At 42.9% G+C, this 13,011-nt stretch overlaps 1 long non-coding RNA gene across 1 annotated transcript; it reads left to right on the top strand.

Annotated features, from left to right (window-relative positions):
- Nucleotides 1-1,667: 1,667 nt before the first annotated feature.
- Nucleotides 1,668-8,623, top strand: LOC100611646 (uncharacterized). Its single transcript, XR_680809.4, has 4 exons — nucleotides 1,668-1,831; nucleotides 3,437-3,488; nucleotides 6,366-6,507; nucleotides 8,379-8,623. It is a non-coding gene; the product is annotated as an uncharacterized LOC100611646 (long non-coding RNA).
- Nucleotides 8,624-13,011: the final 4,388 nt, after the last annotated feature.

Below are 13,011 nucleotides of genomic sequence, written 5' to 3'. Positions count from 1 at the left end.
CACACTCTGCCTGTCTCTATTCATTCATTAATTTCTAAAAAAAATGGACTCATATCCCTCAAATGCTTTGTAAGGACCTTGCTTGCATGCTGACCAAAATAAACAAACTGCTAAGAAATTTTTATGGGACACTTACATGAACTAGAATGCTGAAGCTTTGATGAAATTAGGGAATTATAGAATTTTAATATGATAAGAGATTATCATATTAAACACAATCATAGTGTGATTATGTTTAGAAAAGAAGTTCTTCCTTCCTAGAGATGAATACTAGTATTTACAGACGAAATGATATGCTGTCTGGGATTTGCTTGAAAAGAATCCCCTGGTAGTGGAGGGAGTATGTGGGAGTTTGTGTCATTTTCTTGTGGCTCCTGTCACAGATTCCTACAAACTGGGTGGCTTGAAACACCAGAAATGCATTTTCTTACAATTCTGAAGGCGAGAAGTCTGAAGTCAGGGTGTGAGTAGGGCCACATTCCCCTGGAAGTACTAGAGAACAATCCTTCCCTGCCTCTTACAGCTTCTGGTGGCTCTTGGCATTTCTGGACTTTCATGGATCATGGCCACATCACTCTACTTTCTGCCTGGGGCTTCCAGCACCTCACCCTCTGTGTGTCTGTGTCTTCTATTCTCTACGTTGCAGGGACATTTGTCATTGGATGTAGGGCCTATCTGGATATACCAGGATGATCTCATCTCAAATTCCTTAACCTCATCTGCAAAGAGCCTTTTTCCAAATAAGGTCACATTTACAGGACTCAAGGATTTGGACATGGACCTCTCTTTCTTGGAAGCCAACATAACTTAATCCACTGCCAGGCATAGATAAAAAAATGTTGCTGGCAATTGATGAATGCAGGTCATGGGTACCTTCAAGCTTGTTATATTATTCCCTCTACTTTTGTATTTGCTAGAATTTTTCCATGTAAATTTTAAAACTATCTTATTTTAGGAGCTCCTATGATGTCCATGTTTTGTCCCAGACAATAAGGACTGGACTCAAACAAGAAGGCTCTGCTCTCAAGAACTCAAGGTCTAAGGGGAAATCTGATATTGAATACATCATGTCAAATTAATGCAGGGAAAGGCACAATAGAGAAAATACAGCAGGAGGTGAAAGTAGAGTATTCCAGTCAGGACAAATGCCATGTGCAAAGGCCCAGAGGCCAGGAAGGGTGATTTGAGCAATGCAGAGAGGAAAGAACATAAAAATAGGGTGGCCAGATTTGGCAGATAAGATACAGAACAGCAAAATAAATGAGAATTTTAGATAAACAAGCAATACTTTTTTAGTATAAACATGTTTCCTACAGTGTTTGGGACATACTTATACTAAAAAGTGACTGATCCTTTGCCTGGAATTCACATTTACCTGGGTGCCCTGTATTTTATGTGGCAACCCAGTGTCTTCCAGAGTGCCATCAGCCTGCCCTTCACAGACATGCCCTCCCAGCTATGCCCTCAGCAGAGATTTCTCATCTGCCTTAGTCCTTACATCCAAGTCACGAAAAGTGAGTTTCTTCAAAAAGCCAGTCTCTACTGACTTATAAAGAGAGCAAAATCTGCTGAAATTTTTGGTTAAACTTTTATTGCCAACCTTGAAAAGGAACATATTAACCAGTTACCTTGTGATAAGAGGATGACTTGCCATTTTTCTTAGAATCTAGTAGGCAGTCCTGTGGCCCTGAAACATGTGGGAGTGGCTGTTTTTAACTTGAATCTATTCCTTTCAATGGGAGGGAGCTACTGAAATGAACGTGTAGTTTATAAACGACATTAGGACCTCAAATTAAGTTGTTGAGCCACGAGGGCGATAACCTTTAACAAAGTAAGTACTGATCTTATAAATCTTTCTACACTGCCTCACACCATCTCATCTAGGTCACCAGAAAAATATTTTTAAATGTGTCCTTAGTACAATTTAAAAAAAAACTGCTTAATACTCACATCAATGCCTTCTTTGTGTGCTTGGATGACAGACAGTTCGAGTTGTGCATTCAGCTGCTTTTGGATATATTGTGTCAACTTAATAAACAGAAAGAGACTCTTTATATGGGAACAAAGTTTTGTAATGGGTATGTGTGTACCATAGTAAACCATGTATGTCCTTAGGGAGATAAAGGAAGAAAAAGATTTTTAAAGCAAAAGAATAAGAAGGATTAAGTAAATGTTTTGAAATACTTATCATTCACTGCAAACATCAGTAACAAGGGTGACACCAGGCCAAGTTTGAACAGGCAGTTGCTGGACAGATGCCCTTTCAGGAGTATTTTTTGTAAAAGGTTTTGATGACCTTTGTGAAAGGTTGTGTAACAACTGATTTTCCTATTTATATTAAATACCTGCATCCACTTTGAGATTGTGATCAAATTGAGACAGCCTTGTTGCTGGCTGCCATTCCAACCAATGTCCCTTGTCTCAGGACAAGGTGTAATTTACTCCAAGGTTTAAGTTACTGGATGTAGATCAATAACAAAGAATAGTTTCATCAATATTAGATTGATTTAGATTTTTTTAAAGGATGAGATGCTGAAATAGCAGCTATCTCTCAAACTTCTAATAATTAGTTATATTTAATGAGCACTTACTAGAGACCTGCTGCTTTTCTAAGTGCTTTGCATGACTTTGCAATTTAATCTTCATACCAACCTACCAATCTGTACCATAGGTACCACAAGTATATCCATTTCATAGATTAGAATACTCAGACACAGAGAGATTCAGTAATGTGTCCAAAGTCAAGAAGCCAATATATGAAAATGGTGATATTGAACCCACAAAACCGATTCAGAAACCAGAGATTTTGGTTAAAAATAATGTTAGTGTGGGGACTCTAATTCCTTTCTTAAATTGAGATTCTACCCTATGGTGTCTCATTTACTCCAGAAAAAGGAAATTATAGTTGCAAGAGTTAAAGCTTTGCAATAGCTATGACCTATTTCACCCTTAGCAAGATTCCTAAAAAGTGGGGTGAGGTAAATTACAGAAGAGGCCTCTTGGTGGCAGAATCTTTGATGGCCATTAGCCCATGGCATACCCCATGCTGGGGACACACAAGGTTGTGGTCTGATCTCACTTGGAGACACAGGCTTTCCTAAGATATGACAACACCATAAGTAGAAGAACTGCTCAGTGCCATCTCTCCATTGACATCCCCTCTCAAAACATGACTTAATCATAGATAGTCATGAGATCGGGGTGGAGATGCAGTGAACTGGAAGACGGAGAAGCTATGTGCTGTGACCCATGCCATTCCCCCAATGAATCTAGTCTAAATTTACAAATGGCCACAACCAGCCCCTCTGTGTGCACTGCCAAACTCAGAAATCTTATATTCTCCAAATGATGCACCAGATAGGGGCTATTCAAAGTCAGAAGTTTATAATGCTGTGGAATGAACTAATGAAAACTCATTTACTGTTTCTGTCTCCAGTTTGACCAGAAATTTCTAGAATCTGCAGAAGAATTGGACAAGTTAAGAAATGGTAAGATGAAGTCTCTAAGTACCTTTGATGTGGGTATCTAATAGAAGGCACACAAGGAATTTTGAACAGCAGGCAATGCCTATGTGTGTGTGGGGTGGTATTTGGGCATGGTGAAGAAGGAGAAAGTGGTTACAATGGAAGGGATGTGGCTCCTTGATCAGGTCTGGCAACTCTTTCCAGGCTAAAAGAACTAGACTTCTCAGAGTATTTGCTAGAGGAACCATCCCCAGCACCCTGAGAATGCCCTATCCTTATTTTCATGCTTTGGGCACCATGAATGAGCTGTGTTGATCAGCTCAGGATCCCATACAGGCCTCCCCATCCAAGGATACTCAAGGACATAGATTAGATGAAAGGAGGAGAAATAGATGTGACCATTGTCTTGAGTCTTTGTTCTTTCATGGGGGGTGTGACAAGGTAATATTGTAGCAGTATTGCAGGCTTTGAAGAGCACAGAAAGGGACCCTTACATAAAAACCTCTCAGAACCTGCCTTAAATGTCACAAATATGAGACTTATTCTGGGAACTTCTCATTCTAAATGGCATTGTGTTGGCAGTCCTGTTGTAACCTATCCCAACATCTTCCTGAAGTATCCATGAACATAAATGAACACAAAAAAAGACAAGAGTTCTACTATGTATCTGGAGGAGAAATAAATAACAAAAATGAAACAACATGATAAAAAGTAAAAGGAAGCTGATTAACAAAAAGAAGGACTACAGGAAGCTTTTTAAAAACGCACTTTCAGGTGAAATCTTACCAGGCAATAATTTCTTTTTCATGTACAAATTTAGTCATTTTCACAACCATTTTTTTCATCCTGAAAGAGTGGGATTCATAGTCATTTCACTCTCCTTTTTTTCCCTTCTTTGTAAAGATGGGAGTTTGATGTTCCAGCTAGTGTCAATGGTTGAGATTGACAGGATGAAGCTGTGCAGACCAGAGCCATTCTCAACTACATTGCCAGCAAATACAACCTTTATGGGAAAGACACAAAGGAGAGAGCCCTGTATGGTATAGTTTCTGTTCTTCCATCAACAGATTTAACACAGGAGTGATTTAGGTCCTTCCTTGAGTGGGTGGGACATGGTAGGGGCCTTCAGCATGTACGCTAGGGTCTAGCATTGCAGAGTCTCATGGAGATGAGGGAACAGTGAACATGGGGTGGGCTCAGGCGAGGGGGAGTCTAGAAGAGGATCCAGTCCATGGATCCAGCACCCTGACAGAGGTTTCCAAACACGGATGAACCATGAACTCAGGAGGATGGGGAATCATGATTCCAGGTGCTCAGGCCTTCAGAGGCTGGACTGGAGCCAACAGCTTAGGACAAGGCATAGAACGTTTGAGAGTCTGTAGGTGAAGGCCTGGGGAGAAAAGGTTACAAAGGAGCTGAATCTCAGGTTCCAGTAAATCCAAGAATGATGACCAGGGACCTAAGTTACCAGCCAATTATATGGACTGCAACACCTGAGCAGGGCTAGCAGAGGCTGGCACCAAGGATGCTGGGGTTATCTTGACACAAGGTTACAAGGCTGAAACAGCCAGATTGATTCAATACCAGCAAAGCCAAAGGGTTTCCTCACTATTGTGATAAAACTACATGATTCCAAATAAATCCTGAATGGAACTTTTGGCAGCCCCTCCAAAATTTTCCTGCAGTATTACCAATGACCCAGCAATTCCTCAACTAGATATATTCCCAAAAGGATAAAAAATACAACCACACTAAATATTGAAGATAAATGTACAATGCAAATAACAATATTCATAGTATTCAAAAAGTGGAAACAAGGCAAATATCCATCAATCAATAAGCGGAGGGGCAAAATGTGCTTTAGCCATGTGATGGAACGATATTGTCATGAAACAGAATGAAGTACTGATACATGCTACAAGATGGTTAAACCATAAAGACGTTACATAAAAGAAACAAGACACAGAAAGCCACATATTATAGGATTCTTTTTGTATGAAACGTCCAGAATATGCAAATCCATAGAGGCAGAAAGTAGATTAGTGTTGCCTGGGGCTAAAGGAGTGGGGCTTGGAGTAAAATGAAGAATACTGCTGATGGTACAGATGTCCTTATCGGGGTCATAAAAAATATTCTGGAATTAGAATGTGATGATTTTTGCAGAGTTCTGTGAATGTGCTAAAAAGCACTGAATGTGGCTGTATGTCAATAAGCTGTTGTTTTAAAAAGTATTGTGAAACCTGAGTTTGACACAAAAGAAAAAGTTTGCACTGGTTGTAACTGTATAAATAATTTCACCAAGGAAGGGGATCTTTTAGGTGGAGTCTCAAGTAAGGCACACGTGGCTAGAGTCGGGCAACAGCACATGGAGAGGGCTGTAGAATTATGTTTCATGGGAGTAACTGGAAAAACTGCTAATATTGGGCATAGAAGTGGGCCTGGGAGATGTAAAATGATGAGACAGAACAAGGAACATGACTGAGATGGCTGTGCCAGGGACTCTCTTGGGATTACTTAGGAGTCAGGTCTTTGGCAATTTGACTCACACTAAGTTCACGCACAGAACAAACCACAATAGAGATGGTCAGTCCTGGCACAGCACCAGTGGGTACTAGCAGTGATTCCACAAGTTTCTGTCATGACTGTGACCACCGATGCTCTTTTTACCTGTATTAGGTCATGTGTGTAACAAAATTTAGAGATCTATCTACCTTGATAGGTTGTTTTAAAAAAAAAATGTTAATATACCTGTAAAAATCAGAGCATAATGACTAGACTATGAAAGGCAATCACTGGAGGTAAATTGCTTTGCCACCACCTGATGCTCTATCCTCTTAGATTTTTAAACTATAAAATCTAAGGCAAAAGGCATTAGATAGTTTGGTTGTTTTTGTCTTTCAGGATTGATATGTATATAGAAGTTATGGCACATTTGAATGAAATGATCCTTCTTCCGCCCATATGTCAACCTGAGGAAAAAGATGTCAAACTTGCCTTGATCAAAGATAGAATGAAAAATTGCTATTTCCCTACCTTTGAGAAAGTAAGTGAAGTCATTCAGCGTTTTGGAACACTGCATTTTGAGGACAATAGAAAAACAGTGGCTTGGCACTCCTGGGGCACTGACAAACAATTGTACCACTTACACCCAAGCTATAATTTTCCAGCAAAGTTTTGTTTTATTTTTCTTTATTTTTTAGGAGATGATATCTTCTTCTGTCTCCCAGGCTTCAGTGCAGTGGAACACTGCAGCCTGGAACTCCCGGGCTTATGTGATCCTCCCACCTTAGCCACCTTCCGAGTAGCTAAGATTACAGGCATGACCCACTGTGCCTGTGTAATTTTTAGAATTTTTTAAGAGATGAGGTCTCTCAATGTTGCCCAGGCTGTTATCGCAAAATTACAATTCACTAGACTCCAATATAAATTCTTTACTTAACAAAATTTCATGTTCATAATTAGAACATGGGCTGTGAGAGGCTCTGAGCCACAGTAGAATTTGGTCTACAGTCTTGAGAACAACACTGGATTTGATTTAAAAGGAACATGATGAATGGAATACATCAGAAAATATTCTGGCACCATGCATAGGAAGACATGAGACCAACTGCCCATTGTTTTGTTATTGTGGGGTGTTTGTTACTGTGGGGTGTTTCAGGGATAAGTATCCAAAAAGGGAGGGTGGCAGTGGGATGGGGAGGAAGATATTTTTATGCATTTCAAAGTTACAGACATCAGTGCAGTCCACCCCTAGACACTTCAACTTGCAGATTATAACTGTGGGTTAGGAGTCAGAGCCGACATTGCAAGAAAGATGATGAATTCAAGTTCACCCAGGTTTACTTCAGATCTCAGAGAGAGCAGGAAATGAGGAGAGCAGACAAGAAGAAATGACTCTGAAATAGTCTACTCCTGGGGGAGGAGTGCTGTCATGAAGGTAGAGTCACTGCCCAAGAGAGATTGGAGAGGGACAGTGCAGAGCATAGAGCCACGTCCTGAACATCAGGGCTGCATGCTGTTGAGCCTGGGGCAAACCGAACATGCAGCAGCAGGTCCCAGGCCCCTGGCCCTTGTGGAAGATGTAAGCTGAGTGGGTGGTGTGGATGCCACAGTGATGTGGAATAAGAAGAGAAAATGGGAGCCTGGGGTCCAAGTAAGGAATGAGCAGAGCCCTAGTTCTCACTCTGTCATTGAATCAGGGACCATAAACAAAGTTCAGGATCTCTGCTACCTCAGGAAGAGCATTTTGCCTTTTATCATGGAAAGGACCCAGGGCCCAGCATCTCTCCCCATCCCTCTATTCCCCTGTGGTTTCTGTTCCTGAGTTCTCTGTGATGCCCTTTATCCCAGATGTGCCCTTGTCTTCCCACACCAAGTATGTCTGAGCAGGGCTCTTTCCATCTGGTTTTCTCCCTGGGCTCCAGCTCCTGCTGTGAGACATTGCTTTTCTCTCTGCACAGCTCTCCCAACACACTGCCCCCAACCTTGTATCCCTCAGTGGGAAAAAGTAGCCCCATAATTTGCCTTTAACATTTCCTATCTTCATTTCTGACTCAATTTTCCTGTAGTTTCACTTCTGCCTAGAGACTGATCTGTGCTCATATCTCACAGGCACATTCTTTTTTCTTGTCTTATACAAAAGCCACGAATTTACAGGATTAATGTGTAAGGAAGTGTGTAGGGAGACTGAATTGAATAGTCTTAAAGACATCTTTGGGGAAAATGCTAGTGAGCTACATGTTCTTCCTCTTATCTTTGCTTCTGGCTGGGTGTCTGTTTCCCTGCCTCTACACTGGTGTTGATGGAGGGGACTCAGCTGGTCTTTGTGTAGGAGGGACTCAGATTTCCTGGGTTGTGTTTATGATGGTGTCGGCCCTTGGCTTCACTCTGAGGCTACATTATCGTGCATTGCAGGCCCTGAAAACCAGAATCAGCAACCTCCCCACAGTGAAGAAGTTTCTGCAGCCTGGCAGCCAGAGGAGGCCTCCCGTAGATGTGAAAGCTTTAGAAGAAGCAAGGAAGACTTTCAAGGTTTGAAAAAGAAGCCATCGAGGCCAAGCACATGCAAGACCAATTTTCTAAAGTTCTGCAACAATGAAGTGATTTACCTAAGTGTTGATTCTGATTGTTGTGAGACCAATAAAGTTTTCCAAAGTATATGCTAATTTAGTTAAAGCTCAACTAAGCAGATGTGGTTGCAATGCAGTCTTACTTGGCATTGACCAAATGTAAAATCATGCCTAGAATGTCACTTTGGATTTAAATAACAGGTGAGAAAGTTACTTGGACTCTGACCTGTTAAAAAAAAAAAAGAGTCATCATACAACAACTGTTACATAGCTTGTCAAAGAATTATGTAGAAATTTTCATACGACTATTTGGGTTATACAAAAATAGGCTTTTCCTTTTGTGTTTTGAAAAGCTTTTTTTAAGAACCATTTTCCTTCGGGCACCCAATATTTTTCCTGTTTAATTAGGGAAACAATATCTATTTTTATCTAATATAAAATACTCAATGTTCCAGGAGCTGGATAAATAATGATTAACAAGCCATAATGGGGTTACTTTAGTGAGAGAGACACAAAAACAGGTAACTCTAATAAAAAATCATGTATACCGTAAGTATCCCATTCCTAGGACTGCTACAAAAAATTACCGCAAACTTAGTGACTTAAAACAATAGAAATTTATTCTTTCACAGTTCTGGAGGCTATGAATCCAAAATTGAGGTGTGAGCAGGGCGGTGGTCTCTCTGAAGGCCTTAGGGAATTCTCCTTTGTTTTTCTTGCCTCTTGGCCATCGTTGCCATTCTTTGGTTTGTTTCATGCATCACTCTAATCTCTGCCTCCATCATCACAGGCCATTCTCCCTGTGTGTGTCTCCATCCAAATTTTCCTCTAAGGACACTAGTAATAGGATTATAAATAATAACAGCATTTTGTCCTCCAGTTTTCCTGTTTTCTTTCTGGGTCCTGACTGAAAATCATAGTGTCTTGACCACTCTGAAACAGCCAAGCTTTAGGTTTTTCCCAGCAGGCTTGAACCCAAACGGAGGCCTTGAACATTTCCAGGCACTGATAAAGGTGTCTTGGTTGTTGCCCAAAACATTGAAAGAAACTGGCCCTGGCCATGAGCCAGACTCCTTAAACCCTCATGTGAACCTCATATCCTGAGCTCCTTGCTGCACACATACCTAGGTAGAATAGCCCTTTTATCTCACTGTCTGTCATGAGCATTACTGCAGCCCACTGTATGTTTCCCTCATAAATGCTTTGGACTGATCACTCTGGTGTTTAGTGCTGGTTCTTTAGAATCCCTACCGGTCCCATCTTGAGAAGGTTTGGGGCACTCCCTTGTGGGAATTTCCAAGCCAAGGGTTCATTGGAATGAAACAATTGGCATCGTCAGGAGGATTCAAAAGAAATGGGCTGAGGAAGACGAACCAACTAGGGAAATCCCAGGATGGCCACAGAGCTCTGTGTGGAGCTTTGTGGTCAGCTTGCTAAATGCTTGCCCCACACCTCCTAGGCTGATGGAAGGTTTAAAATTGCAAATATTGGGTAAAGAAGTCTGGTGATAGGCTGGGCCTGGTGGCTCACACCTGTAATTCCAGCACTTTGGGAGGCTGAAGCAGGCAGATCACTTGAGGTCAGGAGTTCGAGATCAGCCTGGCCAACATGGTAAAACCTTGTCCCTAGCAAAAATACAAACGTTAGCACCAAAAATACAAACACTACCCAGGCGTGATGGTGAGTGCCTGTAATCCCAGCTGCTCAGGAGCCTGAGGCAGGGGAATCGCTTAAACCTGGGAGGTAGAGGTTGCCGTGAGCTGAGATTGTGCCACTGCACTCTGGCCTGGGTGAAAAAGTGAGACTCCGTCTCCAAAAAAAAAAAAAAAAATCCAGGGCATAGTGGTGGGGATAGAGCAGTCTGGCTGGCAACAGAGGCTCAGCTGGCAGCCAAGCAAGGAGCCCAAGGTAGAGGAGGAATTACAGCTGGAAAGAGGCATGCACAGCACCACCACTCTGCTAGTTACATACACACCCAGTGGGAAAAAATGGAGAAAGGGCTCTCTGCAGAGAGGTGCCTGAGGAGTCCGCAGTCTCAGTTTTGCCACCACGGGAGGTTTGGGTGTGGCGGCAGCTCTGAGTCCCACCTGCAGGTCATGGAGAGTCAGAGAAGAAAATAAAAGAAAAAAAGGGAAAAGAGGAGGCACCAGAAGACCCACTCACTAGTGGCCAGGGGTGGATAGTGGCTACAGTAGTGGCCTGGTGTATTAGTCAGGGTTCTCCAGAGGGAAGGAACTAATAGGATAGATGTACATATGAAAGGGAATTTATTAAAGAAACGGACTCACAGGATCATAAGGTGAAGTCCCACTATAGGCTGTCTGCAAGCTGAAGAGCTAGGAAGCCAGCAGTTGCTCAGTCCGAGTCCCAAAACCTCAAAAGTAGGGAAGCAGACAGTGCAGCCTTCAGTGGTTTGCCAGCGACCACTAATATAAGTCCAAGAGTCCTACTCTTCAAGGACTGGAGAGAATGGGGATTGTGCATTCTACACAGAGCTCATAAAACAGCCCTGTATGGTGGGCAGGAAAGCCTGATGGGACCTGGAGGATGATGGCTGATTGCTGGGAACTAAATAAGCTGACTTTGGCCAGACATGACGCTGTTCCAAATGTGGCTCAAATACTGGAAAGGCTGGCTACTTGGTTAGGTATATGGCATACTGTCCCGGATTTAGCAAATGCTTTCTTTAGCACCCTTATACCCAAAGTCCCAGAACATGATTTTCTTCACCGGGGAGGACCTTTCAGGTGCTCCCCCAGGGGTACTTGTATAGTCCCACTATCTGCCATGGCTTGGTACCCAGAGACCTGGCCATTTTGAGTGGTATGTCTGGCAGTCTCTGAAATCATTATGTGGAGATATTTTGCTAACTTCTACAGATTTGAGTCCTTTGCAGAAGGTACCCAAAAGACTCTAGAGTACCTGCAATCAAGAGGATGGACTAGCAACCCAAAGAAAGTCCAGGGGCCAAGGGGAACTGTAAAATTCCTGGATGTGATCTGGTCAGGTAAGACCAACAGCCATGATTGACAAGATACAGGTTTACCCATGGCCTCACACCATTATGGAATTACAACCCTTTGAAGGCCTGTTGGAATATTGGCAGACCTGTGTTCCCCACTTGGCCCAATGTCTCAGACCATTATAGCTCCTGATAAAGAAGGGAGCCCATGGGGTCTGGGGCACTAAAGAAGCCTCATTTACTCAGACAAAGGCCTTAGTGATGCAAGCACAAACCCTGTAAATGGTCACCCCTGAGAAACCATTTGAATTCAATGTTTCTGTGACTGAGAAAAACAGTGGGTTGGACCCTCTGGCAGGGGGAGGGTAACCAACAAATGCCCATTGGCTTTTGGTCACGATTGTTCAGAGGAGCCCAGCAATACTATACCCTGTTGGAAAAAATGAAAACTCCTTGCAGTTTACCAAGTCCTCTTGCAAACAGAGCCCCTACCTGGAGATATGCCAGTGGAAGTAAAAACAGACTATCCTATTAGGGGTTGGATTGATGGCCTATTTGCCAGACCTACATCAGCCATAGCAAAACAGGATTCTGTTTAGATGGTATGCATATCTCGAGCAGAGAAGACAACTTCCATCCAGCCCTCTGTCTATAGAACTACAGGCCCTGCTGGGATCTGCACAACATACTGATAGATTTAAAATCAATCCCAAAATTGCCCCCAGAGAAACCCCATCAAATAAAGGACAGAAATAGGAACCCACCCAAGGATGTTTGGTACAGAGATGGCTCCAGCGTGGGTCAGCCACCCAGGTGGACCGCAGTGGCAATTCAACTAGCCACTGATACGATGAGGGTGGAACCTGGAATGGGGTGGGCAGAGTTACAAGATACCCGATTAGTGGTTATGGAAAAGCCTGATATAGTTTGGATATTTGTCCCTGCCCAAACTCATGTTGAACTGTAATCCCCATTGTTAGAAGTGGAGCCTGGTGGGAGGTATCTGGATCTTGCAGGCAGATCCCTCATGAATGGTGTATTAGTTGGGGCTCACTAGAGGGACAGAACTGGTAAGGTACAGAGATAGATATACATCTCCTATATATGTGTCTATTGGGGAGAGTTGGCTCACATCATAATTACAAGGCTAAGTCCCACAGTAGGCCATCTGCAAGCTGGGGAAGAGAGAACCAGTAGTGGCTCAGTCTGAGTCTGAAAGCCTCACAGCAGGGAAGCCAACAGCGCAGCCTTCAGTCTGTGGCCAAAAGCCCAAGAGCTCCCAGCAAGCCGCTGGTGCAAGCCCCAGAGTCCAAAGGCCAAAGAACCTGGAGTCTAATGACAAGGGGCAAGAGGAGCGGGAGGAAGAATCCAGCACGGGAGAAAGAAGGCAGCCAGAGGACTTAGCAAGCAAGGTTATCCCACTTTCTTCTACCGGCTTCGTTCTAGCCATGCTGGCAGCCAAAGTGATGGTGCCCCCCCCACATTGAAGGTGGGTCTTCCTCTGCCAGTCCTACTG

This window comes from Pan troglodytes, chromosome 5 (genome assembly GCF_028858775.2).
Source record: "Pan troglodytes isolate AG18354 chromosome 5, NHGRI_mPanTro3-v2.0_pri, whole genome shotgun sequence".
In the NCBI taxonomy this organism is placed as follows: domain Eukaryota; kingdom Metazoa; phylum Chordata; class Mammalia; order Primates; family Hominidae; genus Pan; species Pan troglodytes.
The sequence above is the reverse complement of the archived record's forward strand: the minus strand, read 5'-3'. Positions and strand labels throughout refer to the sequence as shown.